We start from the raw sequence: 16,569 nt of genomic DNA, 5'->3' as shown, positions 1-16,569 counted from the left end.
ATTGCCTACTTTGTTTGAACGATGCTTGTATTGCTACACAGATCTTTTCACAATAAATGTACTTTCTGGAAACCAATTTTACGTGCATTTGACCCCGCTCCCCGCGATTTAACACTTAAAGGTATACAGTCACCTGTAATCTAAATATGCCCATATATGGTCAAAGGGGCGTTCCTTGGTGTTCAAAATGCCCATATGAGGGCGCTGTTTTTAAAAAGCGGCCACCCGCTTAAAATCTGTGATTGGATAGATTTTCTCTTCCCATGGTAACTGTGGCAAAATTGGAACAGGTGACAGTATACCTTTAAAGAGAGGCAGTCGTCGGCCCGGGATCTGCGCATGTTGGACTTTCTTGTTCACAAACATTGTATTTCGTACATAATATCTAGATACATCAAGTCTACATAACTGCAACATTTAAATTTTACGATATTCATTGTTAACAAACATATTTCAACTTTCATCGACTTACCCTTGGATACAGAGTTTACATCGGTCGTTAGGGTCCCTGGCAACCTTCGAGCAGAGTTCCGACGACCCTCTCCCTTTAAGGGAATCTTGGTAACAAAAATGAAAACTGGATCTATGTATGGAAACACGGTAAGGCCAAGAAAAATAAAAAGTGTGTTTCTCATCCCAGACTTATTACAAAAATGATGCGGTGTCGGGTTTTTTTTTTCTCTCATTTTTTTTTATTCTTCAACCAATTGAACAAGAACACGCAAAAAACATGAAAACAACATAGGAATACACGCAGAGATAAATGCACAGCAGTGTTGCTTTAGGATGTGTAGCAACAGTTCTGTGGTTTGACTTTTAGTGCGGCAATGCAGAGTTTTGACATAATATACCAGTGACATATGTGTACAGTTCTGAATGGAATGTTAGTGTCAGTTAATTTGTTTACAGTTCTGTTTTATACAGCACTGTGTTATGCACTATAGTCGCGTATTTTTGCGTTTATTTTTTTTTCATTTTCCTCAAGAGCAGAAAAAGGTTGACGCGGCGGGTCTGAATTGACGCGCACGAGGGTGAGAAACAAACTTTTTATTTTTCTTGGCCTAATGCCATATTTCATAGCTAGAAAGACGGTAAAAAGTTTTGAAGCTACTCGATGTAGTCAGGGACGGCATTAGAGTCATTGCATCAGTGTCATTAAACAACTACACAAAGTTAAGAATGTCACCTTGCATTAAAAGGAGTGGACCGGCATAGGGGACTGCACATAATGTCCGTCCCCAGGGGCAGGGGCGGGATAGGGGTGTCTTGGGCTCAGCACAGGGTTCTCCTAACTATGGTTTAATTTTTTTTAATACGTTTGACTATGATATACTGCCAACCTCTGGTGTCTTGGTCGTATGTTAGCACTGGTTTTGTAAAAGTTTCTTTTTCTCCTTCCCCGTGTCACGTATTTGTCCCGCGAAATATTGTCACTGTAAGCTTATTGCACCGTCCCTCGTGGGTGGAGGGACGGTGCTTATTGTGTCTATTGTCTGATGCGTTTGATTGCTAAATGCGCCAAAGCAAGGAAGGGTAAATTACTAATCTGTGGACGCTGTCACCAGATTATCAACGGATTAACTTTGACAAAGTCAACAACGAACGCACCAGCAAGGTATAACCATAGATGTAAAAAATCGATACAGAGAAAGGGGAGAAACTCACAAAAGCCGTGTCCACAGAAACCTACTTTATGATAAACACTTCTCAATTTTACGAACGCCAGCAGTTTTGTAACATGCTGAAACGGAGACAGCTTAATTTATGGGTTCGTCGGTTGCTTCTTCGGGTTACAGAACGCTGTTCGAAGCCGTGGGGTCATGATCAGTGTCCTGATGTGGTCCGTAAGACCGGAAACCGGTACTTGAACTGTTTTTAAACACATAGGCATGACAATCTATGCGCTTTCAAGTTGACGACAGCCGGTCAATGTTTGAGGGAGAAACTCGCAGCTGCTTGATGCATAAAAACTGACAAGTTGGCAAAAGTATTTTCATGTTCAATATTCTATCTTAATAAGACCAACAATTATCCTAAGTTAATGCCATTCGTTTCTGACTAACCTGCAAGACGTGGCCCATGCACAATGCGAATAGTTGGCGAGACATTTTGTAAAACTGTGAAGACACATTGGAAGCACAGCCATACCCAATCACAGGTATATCTATGCGTTTGGGGGATATTGTCTTGGGGAGATAATGTCTAAGTCTTTTTTGAACGAAAATGGGGAGGTTTAAGCATTGGCAAAGACGATAAATCAGTCAGTTGAATAAAACAAAACTTTTGGACATCATATCTTTTTATGTCAGATTTTTAACCTGCCTGAAACCCTGCGTGACAATATAATAGCTATCTACAGTATCTATAAACATAATTTTTCAACATATCTTTTTATGTCAATGTTTGGACATCCTTTAAATGCATGATAAAACAACTATCAACTGCATAGTGTCTGACTATACTGTCGGGAGAAAACACTTTTTCGCCCCGTTGTTGATCTCAGTTGCTGTGTCTTTCGCTTGCACGCCCGCTTTCTCGATTTTTTTATATAAAAACCACTGTACAGTGAAGGATGTAAAACTTCGAAGTTACTAATACACTTGTCGATCTGATATGCGAAGACGTACTGTTGACCAGTTATTTTATTAGTTCTCAAAACTAGTAAAAACATTAAGAGGACAGTCATCGATTATGTCTCCTCGTCGCAAACACCCTGAGAACTTGACTGCGACCCTTGCTTGATGCGTTATAACTAAGCTTATGATTGATCAAAATATAGACAGATTCACGCCACTAAATTATCAATTTCTTGATACCTCACTGAGCATAAGCAGTATGCAGTACATTGCATGCTTTCTGAGACTTTCTGAGAAAGAAAAGCCGCGGTTTCCCTTTTTTTTTGGTACGGTGCAAAATCCAGCTTGACTAATGTTCCAGTCCTGTTTCCGAGCGTAACTTTGGAGCTGCGTAGCTAGTAATGTTTAAGTCAAGATACATGGCCGAAATGCTTCTTGATTTACAGAGAGAATACAAGACTCTTCTTGCACACTGGGTCAATTGAAAATTCAAAATAAGTAACGGTGTAAAACCTGCAGGCAAGGTCGCAGTCATCAACCAACCGACAACCCAGCTTTAATTGTCGAGCCTACCATAGAGCTACCAAATAGCTCCATGAGCATAACTAAACCAAACGGCATGTGAAATCATCGCATCGTATGTACAACATGTCTTGTTTTGTAATTTAAAAAAAGACTAATACGAAAGTGCCTAATACGTACTGCAAGAACGCAATTGATAAACTGAACAAGCTGAAGGCGAACGTCGAGTTAATTAAGCCTTTTTCCGTTCTTGCTCTTGACTTACATGGAAATGTTCAGTATACCCATGAAGTCTAGTTAAGTTCGATGATACGGTGTTAGACACGTCGACTAACGTCATTTTTCCCAGGCCAGCCGAAAGAGTTTGCATGCATGCGTATTGGGTTTTTCTTACAGTTTTCTCTATCAGTTCTCTGACTGATCGGAGTAAATAAAATAAATGATTATAAAGCCCAACATAGCCTCTTGACTCTTTTGTTTATTTTAAACACCGTTACAAGGACGTTTATCTCTCATATACACATCTTGTGATTAATTAGTCAACACAACTAATTGTGCTAATCCTTGGACTTATAAAGGGTTGGTAACACAATTGCGAAAGATAGAGATGTAAATGAAAAAGGAAAAGGTATGAAGATCTTGGGAAATGTGTCTGGAGGACGTCCGTAAACCTAGTGGGCGCTTATATATTCATGATATGCGTAAACAAACACTGCTCATTATTCAAAAATAAACGGGAAGTTGGATCGGAAGGAACGCCGGAAACGTACTTAGTTGCATAAAGGTTGCATAATGTGCGTCGCTACAACCATTGCCTGTCATCATGTAAAGTACTTGTATCTCCTAACGTGACTACGTCTAATCAGAAAACATCATCATCTTTGGGTAAAGGTAGTGGACCTGTGTTTGTATAGATGAACAAAAATCTCAAGAAAGGAAATAACGGACAAACAATATCCATCAGTCGATTTTCATTGTCGTGACAGCTTATACCCCTGATAACATGATGCCCTACGACGCCCAGGCAGAGGGCACTGGAACAAATACAATAGACGTACAATGGCATTAAGGTGCGGAATTGTGTTTTATCATTTTTAGAAAGTTTAGCTCGAAGTTTAGAAAGCTCATTTAGATTTTTCTAAATCTACATCTAAATTTTCTAAATTAGCTGAAAGTTTAGAAGGCTAATTTTGATTTGCCTACATCTACATCTAAATGTACTAAATTAGCCTAACTATCCGATATTTAGCGGAGCTAAATATCATAAACTTTCTACATTAGCCCACATGCAGCTGGAGTTTAGATCGGACTTCCCCAGCCAAACTTTTACTAGGTGATATGTATCCGATATTTAGCCGATCTAACTATAGTTCAAAACTTTTTAAATTAGCCTTGTCGTTTCCATTCTTTTGCTATCCGCAGAACATCGGATAACGTGCTTTCTCCTAAGCAATCAGTACTCGCCAGAGCGGGAGATAGCTGAGTGTTGTTGTGTATAATTGCATGTGTTAGTAATTAATTTTCTCCCGTTTGTCAATGTAACTGAGTAAGTGTGGCAAATCCTCGATTTTAAATAGCTATCAATAAAGAATATCATTGCATTAAGTCCATTTTGTTGTCTTGCTGATATGATATCTGATATCATTTTCTTCGTTCCAGAAGTCTTAATTCCAGGAAACCCCTCACCGTTTCGGAACAACATTCCATCGCCTTCCAAAAAAAAAAAGATATTAATTTACAGGTTCTACAAAAAATGTTTTAGGTCAGCCCGAAAGTCAAACCTCTAAATAGCAGCTATTTCATCAAGTTCTGATGAAACGTGTATTTTGTCTCTTGGTCAGCTTCGGGGATAGGTTTTGGGGTGATTTTTAGTGAAGTAAAACAAGTAGTCTGTATTGACTGGAGAGAGAGAGAGAGAGAGAGAGAGAGAGAGAGAGGAGAGAGAGAGAGAGAGAGAGAGAGAGAGAGAGAGAGAGAGAGAGAGAGATTCTCTCAGAAAGATGTCACACGGAATTTGATCCGATGATCGGATCCCAAGGTGTTTTGTGTTTTCTCAGTACTTGTAATGTGTAATGGATTTCCTTGTAAATTTGAATAAAGTGCACCGTGATGTATATATTTATTTCACTGATATTTAAAGATTATGACGTTCTTAACCATTACTTTCAGTAGGAAAAGTTGGCCGTGCATCAAGTTACTGTGCAATTATGCAACAGCTGGAAGTAGGCCTATATTAACTTAGGGTCTAGACTACAACTGTGAGTGTGCATAAATAATCACCATTTAGGATTCCAGTGCAGTTTTGTACTTTTGTAAATACACAATAATGACAAAAATATGAAATTTTTACAGACAATATTCGTGATTCATGATTAACTATTGTAATGACTTATAATGCCTTATGGCCCTCCACAGGTTATCGTAATGTTGCTTGGATAGTCGTTCGAGGCGGGCGGCCGCGGGTCGCCGTTTACTTGAAAAAATAGAAAGGTCAGACACCGATTTCAGACAAACAGCCAGAAAGAAACAAAAGAAACAATCTGGCGTCAATGCGAAGTCCAATTAAGTCAGTATGGCGGATACAGGGCAAGTGTGCGGAATCCCCAGGAAGTGAATATTGCCAAATTTCGGCACATGTAACGTTTCTAGGCCGGCCATACTGGAGCAATAAACATTTGAAGGTATTTGTGATAGTCGAGGATCATTTATTTGACGCCAGATTGTTTCTTTTGTTTCTTTCTGGCTGCTTGTCTGAAATCGGTGTCTGACCTTTCTATTTTTTCCAAGTAAACGGCGACCTGCGGCCGCCCGCCTCGAACGACTATCCAAGCAACATTACGATAACCTGTGTGGGCCCTCTGGTTCGCCAGAGGAACGCGAACGTCGAGCGAGGCGATTGTGTTTCAGTTCCTTGATCAGCGCAGCCAGCGGTAGAAATGGGCCAGGGGTCCAGAGGCGAATAATATGCGCATGCGCACTGTACGAACACCTTGTACTCCCAAGCGGAATGAAGTTGTCCACATTCGTTGTGTTATTTCGTAATAGTAATTCACACCTTTTCGCATGTGTCAACGGTATGTTGCCAACAACAACACCACGGTTCAGCCATGGAGGTGGAAGGAGAGACTACCTCCATGGTTCAGCCATGGATGTAAAAAATAGACCCATGGTTCAGCCAAGGTGCTTCAATTCAGCACTGGAAAATACAGACAAGCCATGATTCTTGATGTAAATGGACGATACCCGGCCCAAAATGAACCAACGATTTTTATGAGCACGCTTCACGACCAGCCGTACGACCGTTATCAGTCGTGAACTGCTGCACAATGCTATGCGCCTTGTGTGAAGAGATCATGTTTAAAAATACCCGGATGTGGGATTGATACTGACAGGAAAAAAAAGTTTATTCACATGTCCAGCTTGTCTGCATCCCGGAGTTGTACGGATAGATCGAGATGGATAGATCGTTGGGTCGTTGCGATGCACATGGGTTGAACTAAAGTACTTTTTGAAAGTTGTGCAATCACTAGCGTCGTGGGTTCGTGGCGATAAATGTCGGGAGAAAATAAAATATGCTAAATCATATTTAAACAACATGCAGAGCTTCTCTGTATCCCTTTGTCGTACGATAGCTCGTGGGGATATTGCTGTGCAAATGGATAGAAATAAAGTGTTTATTCAAAATTTTTCCTTCGACACCTGTCGTGGGCCGGGTCGTGGCCATGCATGTCAGGACATAGCCTAATAAGGTAGTTTCTCAAAGTTATTCTTCAGCACTGGTCGTGGGGTCGTGGCCATGCAAACTGAGAGAAAATAAAGTAGTTTTTCAAAGTTTTTCCTTCACCATCGGTCGTGGGGTCGTGGCCATGCATGTCGGGAGAAAATAAAGTATTTTTTCAAAGTTTTTCCTTCATTCCTGGTCGTGGGGTCGTGGCCAAGGTTGTCGGGAGAAAATAAAGTTTTTCAAAGTTTTCCCACTACGACCGGTCGTGGAGTCGTGGTCATGCAAACTGAGAGAAAACAAAGTTTTTTTTCAAATTTTTTCTTTCGCGGCCGGTCGTGGGGTCGCGGCCATGCAAACTGAGAGAAAAGAATGTATTTTATTTCGGGAGAAAATAAAGTATTTTTTCAAAGTTTTCATTTCCACCGGTCGTTTGGTCGTGGCCAAGGTTGTTGGGATAAAATAAAGAAGTTTTTCAAAGTTTTTCTATCACGACCGGTCGTGGAGTCGTGGCCATGCAAACTGAGAGAAACGAATGTATTTTATTTCGGGAGAAAATAAAGTATTTTTTCAAAGTTTTTCCTTCATCCCTGGTCGTGGGGTCGTGGCCAAGGTTGTCGGGAGAAAATAAAGTATTTTTTCAAAGTTTCCAATGACAACTGGTCGTGGAGTCGTGGCCATGCAAACTGAGAAAAAATAAAGTAGTTTTTCGAAGTTTTCCTTCACCACCGGTCGTGGGGTCGTGGCCATGGACATGGACAGGAAATGAAATATATTTTCAAAGTTTTTCCTTCACGACCGGTCGTGGAGTCGTGGCGATGCATGTTGGGAGAAAATAAATTAGTTTTTCAAAGTTTTTCCTTCGAAACCGGTCGTGGAGTCGTGGCGATGCATGTCGGGAGAAAATAAAGTAGTTTTTCGAAATTTTTCCTTCACCATCGGTCGTGGGGTCGTGGCCATGGACATGGACAGGAAATGAAATATATTTTCAAAGTTTTTCCTTCACGACCGGTCGTGGAGTCGTGGCGATGCATGTCGGGAGAAAATAAAAAAAATTTTCGAAGTTTTTCCCTTCAGAACCGGTCGTGGGGTCGTGGCCATGGACACTGAGAGAAAGTAAAGTATATTTCCAAAGGTTTTCCTTCGAAATCGGTCGTGGGGTCGTGGCTGTAAAGTGTTAAATTTTTCTCCGACATTTTGATCCACGACCGGTCGTAAGGTCGTGGCTCATACGCAGAGATTGTTTGATTTATTGTCATACTTTGGACACAAATATTTAACATTTTCACTTCATGGAGAAAAAGACAAATGTTCACGTCGACAAACACACGTATTTTCTGTTCCGTGTGTTCACAGTCCGTCTACCATGGCATGAGTAGAGGGAATGTGTTATGTTGCGTTCCGTGAACTTGACCTGCTGACCTTCGGACCTCTGACCAACATGGCGCCTTGCAGTGGAGTTTTGAATGTCCCGTGTAGGTATACATTGTCATCGTTTGTTGTCTTATTATATCATAGCAATAGCGAATGCATAACAAACAAACACCAGAAACACGATGCTTTGATTAGGATGCCACCCAACCGCCTGTAAACGGCGTAAAATACTTGACACCGACTCTTCTTTTACGTCCGACACTTCGGTGACAGGAGGTGATTGCAAGCGATACGTGTTCGGCACAACGTGGTTTTTGAAAGTCATTTGCTCACTGCAACGGGTAGAGTTTTTGCAGGCACTGCAATGATGCGGCTATTGAAGACTATTTCTGGCCCCATTGTGATAGAGCAAGGCTGTTGTCGAATCAGATGTTGTCAGCTCTCGAGGAGTTCCACTAAGTTCCACCCCTATGTTCCCAAAACCCTATGTTCCGATACGCGACACATCCCATATATGTTCCGACACATAGTGTCAAAATGAGTAAAATCCTATCGGAAAGTCCATGTTTAGAGGGCAGGTGTACATTTCTACTCAATTTAAGTATTTTCAGTTCTATTTAAAAACAATAAATGTACAGAAAAATACTCAATTAGAGCTGAGCGGTCTGTACCCAAACCATAGTGTTCAGATATTTACATCCAAAAGAGGTGATTATACTTAAGCTAATCACAGAAATGGATTTCACGATGTAAACAGGGTGGAATTTGTTAGCGATTTCAAAACAGACAATGCACGTCCACTGCATCAGATTGTGCCCGTTGTGAAAATCAAACCCAGAAATAGGCTGAAATTAATTCAACACATGATTGATATATGTTCAGAAGTTACTTTTAAATTTCTTTGCGTGTAGTTCTGAACGTTTTTAAAGACACACATTTCTCGTGACTGGTTTTCTCCAAATGTAGAAATTATTGCTATTGGGATTTTTTTATGTGGATTTGATTTTGGTCGTTGCTCTTCCATTTTTATTTGAGTGAACAACCCGTCAATGTGGATAGCATAGATATTCTTGACGATATTATACGTAAAATTAATTAAATTTAACAAATGGGAACCATGCAATAGACAGGGAGAACATTCAAGCAATTCTCGTGATAATGTTTCAATGTAAAACAATTGAGCGTGTTTAAAGTCCCTGCATACTCCCCGACACTGTATTTTCAAAAATACTTTCAAAAATCCTTGCAGTAAATGTTTATGTGCTTTATTAATTGCCCGATCTGATACTGGGCCCTGTTAACAAAGCAAAACATATCTAGAACTTGCAACTTGAAGAAACAGTGACAGCATGTTCGGCTGTGTGGCTTTGATAAAAACGATTGTTTTTGCGATTAATATCTCCCTCTGCGAAAAATAACACAACGCAATCGAAAGGGAAAACAGAAAAAACAAAACAAGAGTCCTTTCAGTAACTGTCAACGTATCAACATATAAAATATAATGTAGAATACGTATCGTGGTAAAATACTTAATTGAACGAATGTTTCCTTGATACTTACTAGTAGTACCGTTTTTCAGTTAGTAGCTCACAGATGCAACTGGCCGTAAAATAAAATAACGGATAAAGAGTAGGCCCTAATTGCTTCTCATTTTGTTTTCATAAGATGAGAAGGGTGTCCCTATGACACGAACATGTTGAGATGATATGTGGATTCTACTGTATTACTATACAATCAAATGCAGTGTGGTCTTTATTTCGCAAATAAATATGACACAGTAATCGCTTTGTAGAGGTCCAACTCCCATTATTTTACGAAAGAGTAGATCATAAAAATATGGATCATCAGGAATGGATCAAATCTTTATTCCGGTGCAAACTTGTGCGATTTCTCGTCTATTGTACCATGACTCTCTTGAATTGGAGAACACCAACCAGCGGCAAGAATTGAACACCGGCGTCTACAGTAACATTTATAACTTTTTTACATATTTACCTATTACACAGTAAATAGGACTTGACAACCGGAAAACTAGTTCCTGCAGAACCTTTCCATAGCTGGGGGTGTCCGAACATAGGGGTGTCGGAACATAGAGTTGTCGGAACATAGGGATGTCGGAACATAGGGCGGTCACCTTAAGGGAGGACATCAAGCGTCTGAGTGTAAAAGACTGTACGTTTGTAAGTTTTACGCAACGTAAACAAGCCCTCCCTACGTTCTCCCAATGGATACCAGATTCAGGTTAATCAAGGTACCGTGGGTTAATTACCTGATCAGGTCAATTTTGTGAGAAAAATGAACGGAAAATATCTCAAAATATCGGAGGAATTTCGTATTCTTCATCTGCCACTCGGTGTACATAGAAGTTTTGTCTTATCACACTGCACGTAATTAATGTTTTTTTAGAATGATAATGCGATGCCATGTGCCAGGCGACTTTGAATTTTTTCAGCTCGCAACTCTCTTGAACTTACACAACCCTGGGCGATTGTCTGATCCGATGTCTTGTCTGTCTGTTGAATGATATCCAAGGCTGCGTTCACAGATAACTTAGGGAGGGGGCTGGATAAATCGCGATTGAAATCTTATTTTTTTCAGATCCGCCTCAATACCCTAAAAAATTCATTTCCCCGTCTATATGATAAAAATTTTCAAGTCCCCTCCCTTATAATTGTATTGCCGCATATTTATTAGGGATGCACGCAAAGTAAAAATAAACATGTTTTGGGCAGTTCTGCTCGCAGATGTTCGACACTACCTGTCATTAGCAGTTTGTAGAGCCATATTCCTAGGCAAGTTCTTATGCTCGAGATGCCATTCAGCCTGCTCAATCACAACTATGACAAGACACCAGGGCCTTTAAATACCATAATAATCGTATGTACACTGTCACTATGCTACCAAATGCTTTCTTCTGCATGGAAATGTTTTTATTTTTTTGGCTCAAACATTTTAGTCATGGTTTAAGGACTGAACGGTACACATGAAAAGCTTGTAGCTTATGGCAAGCTATCGTACAGTGTACACTGACTGAATGCCTCAGACGTAAGGGCTTATTTGTGAAGTTTTAATTTCAACTTGGGTTAAGGTGGGAATACAGTATTTTGAATTGCCTTTAAATGTATTTCACTCTATTTCTCTTATGCATAACCAGATGCCCAGAACCATTGTACATAAGTTGATATCAATCACATATCAAAGAGAGAACAACAGTAAATCAAAACATTTAAGCAGGTAACCAGAATGTTACAATCCATCATACTTTGCGTATATAGAAGCCAGCTTTTCCAATTTGTGGGTACAGCTTCATGTGGAAGGAACAACAGCTGGATCTTTTGACATGTTTTCATGATTTTTATTCGGTATATTAAAGGGAGGCAGTCGTCGGAACTCTACTAAAGGTTGCCAGGCTGAGGGACCCCTACCACCGATGTAAACACTGTATCTACATTACGCTTGCGAATGATGAATTTTAAAATATGTTAACAATGAATTTCGTAAAATTTAAATGTTGCAGCTATGTTGACTTGATGCATCTAGATGTCATACATGAAATACCTTGTTTGTGAACAAGAAAGTCGCACACGCGCATCCGACGACTGCCTCCCTCTAAAGACAGAAATTCCCAGATTCTATTGGTCGACATATCATCGCAAAAGAATAAAGTAGACATACCAATACATGAAATTTTGGACTAAAATTCATTTAGGGTAGTACAACATTAGTTTCAACCCTTTAACCATCATGGTGGACCTCTAAAAGAGCAAAATTAGAGTGAAGAGATTTCCAGAATATGAGACACCATGGTTGATATTATAGAACAAAAGAAACAACTTGAAAGAAGTCGTATAGTAGCAAACTATAGCAACGCTCCACTTTGCTCATATTTGATTACATATGGCAGAACAGAGTGTATGTACGATATTTTCTAGCTCTTGTGGGCCTTAGCTCGTAATATTCATAATGTCAAGTGCGTTTGAACACGTTTTGATGTCCATCGAAGTACGTATAATAGTCGGCAACTATTGCAACGGACACACATATACACCATCATGGCATGCGGCTTTGTACATCAAAAACAGGGACACAATCTACCATTACCAAAGTAAAGGTGTCCGTTGTTTATAAAGTATTTGCGTTTATGTTTATTTTATTTTTATGTTGCATGGAATAATATAGACAATATTTGGTCCCTCTTCCGTCTATGGTCGCATGATCGAAGACGAAGGTAACATATCGCATGTGAAAACTGGCATTCAGCAGTGTGCACTCTTGCAAAATTCATGCAGGTTCATAATCTTAAATATATTGAAGTAAGCATAATCTTGAATATATTGAAGTAAATATAAGCTGTAAGCTTCAGCAATTTAGGGTTTCTTTAGGGCTGCCAGTACTGATAATTGCCATACTTACATGATAATGGCATGTGCCAAACTGCCCCCATAATTAAAAGTGAAACCTTAGTCCAGCCAATTTCATCATTTATCCCTTCTGATAAAACCCTTGAATAAAATGCAGCTCAAAGTCGCCACATACTTGCACGCGCTGACGACTATGGCGCGATGAAAAAAGAGAAGTTGAAGTAGACGACATTTATGCTCGGAATATAATGGAAGCGAAAGGGCTCATGGTAGCAGCGTGATTGACGTCATCGGCGATACAGACGATTGGAGCTATCAAGGAGAGGAGTACTGTCAATATGCGTGAACAGTTCAGAGCGTTCGTATGACGGACAGCGATATTTCTGACATCGATTATTACTTTCCCTCGACTGAAATCAAACCATACCAATTGAACCAAGATATGTAATAATGGGAAAGCATCTCCACACATATCTTGGTTGTTTGCGTTTTGTAGATATATGATTCCGTGGAGGGAGCCACTGTGCTTGTACAAGACCCCGAACTGGATTGGAGACTCTAAGTTGAAGTGACCCTGCGATCCTTCAACGCTACATTTCGAAAAAAGTTTTCTTCATCAGTAGCTTAAAATTAATTTTTGGTTAGTGAATGATACGGAATGATTGACTGATTGCATGTGTTACCATGTAAATCGAGCTTGGCCAGATCTCTAAGGTTGCGAAATCTCTGATATATCGGAAAATATTTATCCGCGATTTGACAAATCTATAATATCGTCTATTTTCGAAGTTAGGGTCGAACAGTACTTAGGAAATCGGGCTTGCTCAGATCTATACAGTGAGGAATGCTCCGATATATATTGGATATTTACCCGCAATTTGAAAAATCTAGTATAATCTATTGTTGTAGGCCTGAAGAATGTATTTCGCGCAAGACCAGCAAAAACTTCTGATGATGTCCAATCGGTCCTCTGTCCAAATCCCGATCATCAAGTAAAATGTATTACATGTAAAGAAATTATTTCGTGCAAGGCCCTCCCAAACTCCCGATGATATCCGATCGACCCTGTCGACGAAGTCCCAATAGTAATGTGAATGAAAATTTCGTGTGGACATTTAATGAAAAAAAATGCATTGAATGTAAAAAAAAGTATTTCGTGCATGAATAAATCTAATATTGTAAAACATGCAGGATTCTTGACGACCGACCATGAATGCTATTATTGAACTAAGAGTCGGACAGAGGTAGTCGGGTGGTCAGATCTGTTGGGTGGTGAAATCTCCGATATACATAGGATATTTACCCACGATTTGACAAAGTATCGTCTAGTATAATAGTTTAAGTCCTAAATCGCCGATCTTTTATCTGGTTAATATCGGTGATTTCGCTGACGTGTGTCGTGTAGTTTCGTCGCTTCGGATATTAAAAGAGTCCCGAAATCGCCCATCCGCCAAACCAGTGATTTTAGGCTATGTCAAGATACAAACCACATTGTGTAGTGTCGTCTTGTAGTGATATTAGAGTCCCGAAATCCCTTATAAAACAATCATCCTTTGAAGGTGCAGAGCATGCTCTGTCAAAGTTAGAAGTTATACATAACTTCTATCTTTGACAGTTTTTAACATTTTACTAGTAGTACCTCGCCCGACTTTATTTAGCAACAGTCTTCGAAAAAGCTGTTCTGTGGGAAAACGGTAGAAACTAACACCGTTTTTGTTCTTCCTCGAGTCATTTTTGCACCAAACTGCACAACAGTTAATCATTTTTCATGCCACTGAGCACTCGATTAAAAAGTTGTAACGTGCAGAACTGCACTACCAGTCATAGACAGTCAGACAGCCAAGCGCTCATTAGCATAGACACTATCACCGATCACAGTACCTGGCGATTCGGAATACGTTTGCCGTCGCAAAATAACGTAAAAGATGCGCTCAAAATACATGACAGTTACCACATACGTAAATTACATGTTGAACTATGACACTCAGTGAATTTATTCCACAGTCTCCTTTCAGTTATCTTATAAATAATGTCAAACTGAGCACTCTCTGTGACACAAATTCATCAGCCGGGTTCTGGGCAAAACCAGAAAGATAGCACAACTCAGAATTAAAGAGAGGTAATTCCATATAAGCTTTATCGAAATGGATACTTTCTAAATCTTTAAATGCTTGCGCTATGGTAGGTGTCAAAATTAACGATCTGATTTCCCTACAAACTGAGAGGCCGCGCTGGTCGCCATGCTAATCAGACGAGACTAGCGACACTGGCAGGCAGGCTATGACCTCTGCCTATTCTCATTTTAATGTTAAAACCATAAAACCAAGAAATCTAGTTGTTGTTGTCTGTATTGTTGTTTATGTTTATTAGTCGTGATGTTGTTGTTGACAAAAAAATTCAACTAACATAAATGTTGTGTTGTGGCTGTTTCGTACTGTAGATGTCATAGAAACGCTACAAGGACACTATCATTCTTTGACACGATGTATGCCAACGTACACTCTCTTCATGTGCATGGTCACGACCCCACGACCGGTCGCGAAGGAAAAACTTTGAAAAACTGCTTTATTTTCTCCCGACATGCATCGCCACGACCCCACGACCGGTCTTGTAGGAAAAACTTTGAAAAAATACTTTATTTTCTCCCGACATGCATCGCCACGACCCCACGACCGGTCTTGTAGGAAAAACTTTGAAAAAATACTTTATTTTCTCCCGACATGCATCGCCACGACCGGTCGTGAGGGAAAAACTTTGAAAAACTGCTTTATTTTCTCCCGACATGTATCGCCACGACCCCACGACCGGTCGTGAAGGAAAAACTTTGAAAAACTGCTTCATTTTCTCCCAACATGCATCGCCACTACCCTACGACCGGTCGTGAAGGAAAAACGTCGAAAATATACTTCATTTTCTCTCCATGTCCATGGCCACGACCCCACGACCGGTCGTGAAGGAAAAACTTTGAAAAAATATTCCATTTCTCCCGACATTATCGCCACGACCCTACGACCGGTCGCGCGAAGGAAAAACTTTTTAAAAAATACTCTGTTTTATCCCGAATCATTTTTTCAATGTCGATACGGTCATACACTGTGAAAGTATTGTATGACTTGATGATTTAGGCATAATACGTACAGTACACAATATGCGCAAATTGTCCTAGTCGAAGTATGAAACGTCTAAAAAATCAGATGGTAAACAAAATTATGAAAAGGCCTTCCAGAAAGTAACAATAAAATATTAATTTGTCGGTGATGTTGGAATCTCCAGGAATCACTCATCAGGCTGTACATAGGTAACCATGCTTTTAGGCCATCTGCACATTGCAGGCTAACGTTCGATCCATAAAACATTGCCAGCTGTACTCATGCGCTACATCCGCTAATGTGGATTGCGAAGAGGAAACTGGCGATGAGTAGTAGCTGAAGCAGTGGGGAAATACAAGAAAATTCAAATATGTAACTTTATATCCATATTTATATAAAGCTGCGACCAGCAACCATTCATGGAGGAGAAATGCTAGTTATAATGTCGACCGGTCGTGAAGAAACATGCAAAAAAATCTCTCCTGAAAGCCACGCACGACCTGCGATCGGTACAACGCCACTGACTGAAGGTTTCTGAAAGAAAAGTCAGTGAAAATTTGTCCAACTTCTGGTGTCGGAAAGAATTACAACATATCCGGCTGGAAAAGATTGGTGGGAATTACCATGTCACGCATGCGTGTTTAAAACGGTCATGACCAACTCGAACGGCGCATATTACAAAAAAACCACGACGAAAATTGAGTCGTACGACCGGTCGTGTAGCGTGCTCATTAAAATCGTTGGTTCATTTTGGGCCACATATGCTGTTTTAAGATTCCTCAAGAAAGATTGAGTAAAAGTTTGTCGAACTACTTTATGAAATATTCAAGGTAGCTTTATGTAGATGACTTTTTAAACCGTAGCCCTGATGTGGTACAGCTCAAGAAGCTGTATTGCGCATAACTTTTTTTTCCCATGGTGTGATC

Source organism: Ptychodera flava, chromosome 5 (genome assembly GCF_041260155.1).
Source record: "Ptychodera flava strain L36383 chromosome 5, AS_Pfla_20210202, whole genome shotgun sequence".
In the NCBI taxonomy this organism is placed as follows: domain Eukaryota; kingdom Metazoa; phylum Hemichordata; class Enteropneusta; family Ptychoderidae; genus Ptychodera; species Ptychodera flava.
Note: the sequence above shows the minus strand (reverse complement) of the source record.